We start from the raw sequence: 6,485 nt of genomic DNA on the forward strand, positions 1-6,485 counted from the left end.
GGAGGCATATACTCTTGCACCCCCGTCACTCTTCATCTTTCCTCTGTCGTCATCCATCTTGCTTTGTCTTTCTGGTCACCCTCTCACTGCATCTCTCTCTCTCTATCTCTCTCTCTATCTGTCCATCTATCTATCTCTTGATCTATTTATCTCTCTTTTCCTCTCTTTTTTCTGCAATTTCTCAAGGTTTTAGCAGGTGTCTCTTCACCAATGTTAGAGACCTCCCCTTCTTTCAATGGAAAATAGGCAGGAAACAAAGACATTGACACCCTTCAAAGAACTTGGGAAAAGAGTTTGTGTGAAAAAAAATATATATACCTACCAGGCAGCGCTTTCCTTTAACTACAGAAAAAGACCACAAACACCATTGAATGAGATGGTGTTAGTCAGTCACATTGCAGTGTCACAAATAGACATATGGGCCTATGTTCCCCTGGTAGTATATTATGAGACAGGTCAATATATTTTGTCACACTGGAGTCTGACAAGTCCACATGGACACATCGTTTAAGTGACAATAGGAGTGGATTATCGGGGGAGTGTCAGCCGGAGGGTGCTGGGGGTGGGGGGGCTGGAGTGAGATGTCACCCACCTGTGTACCTGCCTGAGGGCTGCTGGGACACCTGCTTCCCTCCACCACACACCTGCTAGTTCCCGTCCAGCGACACACCCACATCTGACCCCCTCTGAACCACGTGCAAGGATAAGCAGCAACCTGATGAGACAGAGATAAAACAGGATTAGTGAAACCCGAGAGCAGCACCTACTGTAGGGATGGAGCCGTTCACACCAACAACGATAGCTATAACGCTAACAAAAAAGTATCGTTCTCGTTAAAATTAATGATGATGTTCATACATAAACTATAATGATAACGACGAGAAGAACGATATTGTTGGGGATCACTTTCACAGTGATTTTGAGAAAGGTAAAAAGCTACCAGCCAATCGTTTATCGTTGGTAAGTGTGGACGCTTTTATCGTTATAGTTATAGTTATCGTTATCATTATAGTTATCATTCTTGGTGTTAACGGCCTTTAAGGTTTGAAAACAACAACAACAACAGAAAGGATGTTTTCCCGCTCTCCTGGAGTTAGATGGAAGTTCAAAGGTCACGATTAAAAGAGAGTGGCTGATAAATTGTGGTTTCATGATAATCTGCTGATTCTCCCAGGAGACCATGAGAGGGAAACCCCGACTGAGCCTGTCTCCTTCCTCCTGTGGTGCCTTTTGTCTGTGTCGCTGGCAATTTTGGGTCTGAATGTGAGTTGAAAAGTAATGGGAGATGTTTTACAGTAATTAGTCGTCTTTGTTGCGCCAGTGAGGGCTAGTGTGCTGGCTCTGAATGGAGATGGTGTGTGTGTGTGTGTGTGTGTGTGTGTGTGTGGAGCTGGGGGTGCATGAGTGGGGGTCTTTCCCTTCGTGCCCCAGCGTCCTTGCCTCTACTATCACTGTAATTAAAGGGCAATGTGTGTATGTGTGTGTGTGTGTGTGTGTGTTTGAGAGAGATAGAGAGAGTCCATGTGAGTATGAGTGTGTGTGAGAAAGAGTGCGCGAGAGAGAGGGACTTGAAGGCAGCTGTCACTTAACATGTGAATGTTCAGGGGCAGCCTGGAGGTCTTTAGAAAGCTCTCCCTCCCCTCTCCCCTCCCGCCTCTCTATCCTCATCTCCCCCCCTCATCTCCCCCCTCCCGCCCCCCCTTAACCCCTTTCCCTTTTTTCCCTCAAGAAGCAGCATGGAGTTTCTGAGCCAAAAGAGAACCTTGGAGGAGGAGGAGAATGGGGAGGTGGGGGATGGAGGAGGGGCTATCCGAGGGAGGGGAAAGTAGGAGGTGAGGTGATTCTGCTGTCTAACTGTCTGGCACACAACACTGGACTAACACACAACACACACATGCACATGCACACACACTTGTGAGCCTGGGAGTTAATACCGCACGAGGCGAACCCATCGGGGCAGGAGTCATGGAGTTCCTCCAGCAGCAGCCTCCTCCATGGATCAGGTGCACGCCACGCAGACCGGGATGTACGGGAATATAGTTCACTGCTCTTCCTCACCACCATAAGCCCGTGGGAGGCTGGAGTTGAGTTGCTCTATCGGAGAAGAAGCAACAAAGGAGAGAGAGAGAGTGAGAGAGAGAGAGAGTGAGAGAAAGAGAGGAGTGCCGGTTAGAGGGGAGGAGGGGGGCGTAGCGATGGGAAGGAGAGTGGGACATTGTTTTCCCGTGACTGTGGGCAACGGAGAAGCATGGGTTATCTGAGCCGGTGTATGTGTGTGTGTGTGTGTGGGTGGGTGTGTGTGTGTGTGTAGGCAAGGGGTTGTTTGAATGAAGGGGTGTGTAAACATACATGGTTGAGACTGTGTGTGTGTGTATGTGTGTTTGTGTTGGGAGTTTGCTCCAAGGAAGAACAAAAAATCTCCTTAAAAAAGATGCTCAAACCGGACTGGGGGATTTTTTCTCTTCTTCCTCTTTCTTCTCACGTCATCTTCTCCTTCTTTGAAACGATGAATGAAGAGCCGCTGGATTTCTTCCGTTAGCCGTTTGTTCTTTCCTCCATTCTCAAGGGGGTAAGTAAGCACTGCCGATTCACGTAACCGCACAAACAAAACAAAAAAAACGTCCATCTTTTCATTCAAAAGTTGGAGCTGAAGTTTTGGAGGGCTCTGTGCAGCTAGGCAGGCAGGCAGGCAGACAGCAGGAGAGCGATGCAATGTGGAGGGCAGCCTCATTGTCCTCGAGAGCTACTGGAATGAATTGGATGTGAGCCGCGGTCCACAGGAATTTTGCACTCATTAGTTTTCAGAGTGTGGCTGTTGTGAGTAAACTGTCTTTGAGACAAAGAGAGGGAATGATTGATTACCTGCAGAAATAGCTATTAGATGACCGTGCTCATCTATAGGTTGTTGAATGTGTTGATGCTAGAATGAGATTTTGAATGGTGATTTTTGAAACTGAGATGAAAAGGGAGAATTTCAAAAGAATGGAATATTCCAGAATAGACCGGAATAATTATGTGTCTCAGAAGAAGGTGTTTTTTGGGTGCGCTTTTCAAGATAAAATGATTTACTGCATGCAGGTGTCATGACACTAAGGTCATGCGGTATCACCTTAATTTGATACTTTTTTAATGCTTTCCGCCTTCAATGTGTCCAGTGACCACAAGCGATAAAAAGGGACTTTTTTCATTTCACATTTCTCAGAAGTGATATCTTTCACTCATTTTCAAGTGGCCACCAAGAACCAGCTATAGATCTTTCCCTGGTAGAGGTGAACTACATATGTCAACCTTTTTAATTCCATGAGAGGCTGTTGTTATGACCCTCGAGGGCGTACCCTGCTGCCATCTTTAATTAGAAGACCACTATCTTGATTACAGGCACCCTGCTGATGACACTATACATGATGGCTGTGCATGTTTTCAATTTATTTTCTTATAATCAGACGTATCATTACACATAGGACTGTTTCATCTGTTAGACTCCACAGACTGGCACATGGTATGTGACAAAGCACCAGTCCCAGAGAGCCTGTATCCTGTTGAGGGGTTGAGCGTGTGGTACGCCTCAGTATGGCTACTTACAGTAAACAGACATATCTCATGCCTTCTACTGTTAGTGCAGTCGATGAAATGAAACGCTGGTTGGGTATCTTGAGGGGTTTCGGTTACAACATGTGGGTATCTCCTTCCCCATGTTTTTTTTTTTGATGGCTGCAATTGGTGTAATATATGTTTCCATCCATTTTGGTTTTGAGTGACAGAAGACACTAAGGTATGCTTTGTTCATTAATGGGATTACCCACATGGCAGCGCGTGCCCTCACATAGATCACTCGATGGCCCCACGGTCGATGTGAGCAACTCTCCATCATGGTCATCTTAATTTGATTCGGCGCGGGACCCTGTCTGTAGACATGTGCTGTAAATCAATGGCTGCTGGAGCTGGGTGTGAGTGGGTGTAGCCCTGAGCCACGGGCTGCTCTCTCAGCAGGTTAAGTGAGGAGACGGCGCGGGTCATCCTAGATGACTGGGGAGCTGAGTGGTGTGGTGTGGTGTGGTGGTGGTGTGGTGTGTGTGAGTGTGTGTGTGGGTGTGTGGGCAGGGAGGGGGCTATTTTAAAGAGCAGGATCCGTATCGCTTTACTAGCCTGCAGAAATGGGTTAAGTGAGCGAGTGAACTGGGTCATTTAAGGAAAGAAAGGCGCCCTGGATGAGAGCCTCATCGGAGTGGAGAGGCAGCAGCATCGTTCTTGGCGGCCAAAGAGTGAGAGTCACACACTGTAAACACTTACTGTAAGGGTGAGGACGGGGAAAAAGCTCCCCGTGTCCAGATGGCACTAGCTGTAGTCATGACGACTGGTGCCATTTTGGACTGTTGTGATAGCATGCAGTGGAGGACCCCCCGTCAGGGCTGCCATGTGTCCTCCTTGACCTTCTCGCTATCTCACCGGCACAGGCCCATCGCGCTGCCCTGGTGTGAGTGTGTTTTCTTTACAGCTGAGCCCTCCCTCACCGCCAAAGCCATGGAGAGAGAGAGGGAGAGAGAGGGAGGGAGAGAGAGAGAGAGAGAGGGAGGGAGAGAGAGAGGGAGAGAGTTGTTAGCTTTGTGGCCCTGTCTGAAAGAAGCTGATAGGACGGACGGAGTGTAGCCTTTAGCTTGTGTGTTAGTTTTCCCACCAGTCTATACCTCTGGGATTTGTGTGTGTGTTTGTGTGTGTGTGTGTGTGTGTGTGTGTGTGTGTGTGTGATGGTGACAAAGGAACCATTTTTCGAACAAGTTCCACCAAAAGGAGATGCTTATCTACAGTACAAAGGACCATATGCTTTAAATAACAAATAAATGGCTAGCCACTAAATGGCTGTGGTATCAAAATATCTTCAGCTTACTAGCTGGAGATGGAAACTGTTCATACAGTGTATCCATTCTCTCATTCAAAACATTAATCCTGAGTCCAGCTTAGGCCTCTGATCAATAGGCTCAGGTTAATGGATTGGTGGTTGAATGAGCAGTGGATCTCTAACCACAGAGAGAATCCCATTCTTCCGCTCTAGCTGGCTCACAATCGCTGGGGAATCTCCACGTCCTAAATGTCAAGCCACCAGTGACAGGTTGCATTTATGTTTGCTCAGCCAATTACCAGAGAGAACCGGCTAAGCAGATCAGAATACCATATGGCATATAATATTATCATCCCAGACAACATGTTTGTGCTGGTGACAGGGTAAGCTTTCAAATAGCAGACTCAGTTCAAAGAGATCTTTAAAACCTTACATCAATTGAAAATGAATGATAGAAGTCACTCATATTATCTGTGGTTCTGAAATTAAGCAGCAGTATGTGTGTTTGCTTCATTGTAGATAAGTAGACTAGTTCACGACAACCTTCAGTTGACACATCTGCTCACTCAAGCTTGCATACAGTACATTCAAAATGTGCAATAGGCATTCACTGGTTAATGTAAAGGACCAGTAGCAATATATACAGTAGGTTTGGGCATGTTTGGTCACGTTAGTTAAGGGACCGACATGTTACGACAAATCCCACTCAAGACTACTCTCATGGGGCTTCAGTCTTCCCCTCCCACAAACACAAGTGTACAATTCAAATGATTGATTCCTGGGGTGCAACTGATTGATTTTTAGAAAGTAACAATAAATCCGTTCACACAGCCATCAATGCAAGAGCTTTCCGCAATTAGTTCTTTTCCATACAGTCAAATTGCCCCCCTTCTCATTTTTTGTCGTCCTTCACTTTGTGGGATGGGGGTAGGTAGGAAGGAGACTGAATGCTTAATTTTGTTTTTGCTGCTCCAGTGAGTCATAAAACCACCCTGGGTGTTTGGGTCTAGCTTCCCAATGTCCCGCATACTGGTCAGCATTGAGACGCACTGATCCAGAATGGCATACAGTGACCTGAACTAACCTGCAGGAGTCAACATCCAAGTGCCCCCCCCCCCCTTACCACACACAAAAGTACTACTGTTGAGGCTCAGCATGTCTGTCTGATTTGCCAGAGGACAGTAATTGCACGTCGTTTTCCCTTTTCTGTCTGAGCACTGAGTGGTGAAATGTCAAAAGTCAAAATCAGAAAGATATTTGAGATACTTTATACTTACGGTGTACTTGCAGACACTTGGTTTGGACTTGTATAACATTACAGTGAACGTCTCGTTGGTAGTTATGAGTTAATTTTGATATACGTTAATAATGTGAGGTGTTATGTGATATGCGATGCCAGTTCGCAGAAATAAGCACACACACACTTCGGTCTTGGTCCCAGAGACAGTGTTGACCCTGAGGACAGGCTGAGGAGAGCCGAGTGGGAGACATTCTTGTGCTTTTGGCTGAGACCCTTTTATGTCTGGCTGACCCCCCCGCCCCAAACCCCCCAACCCCCTCCCCCCTCCCTAAAAAGCCTCCTCCCCTCTATCCCTCCTCCTCAGTGCCATCCTCCACAATTCGGAACAAGGAGATGAAGCAGCATTTT

This window comes from Sardina pilchardus, chromosome 6, assembly GCF_963854185.1.
Source record: "Sardina pilchardus chromosome 6, fSarPil1.1, whole genome shotgun sequence".
In the NCBI taxonomy this organism is placed as follows: Eukaryota; Metazoa; Chordata; class Actinopteri; order Clupeiformes; family Clupeidae; genus Sardina; species Sardina pilchardus.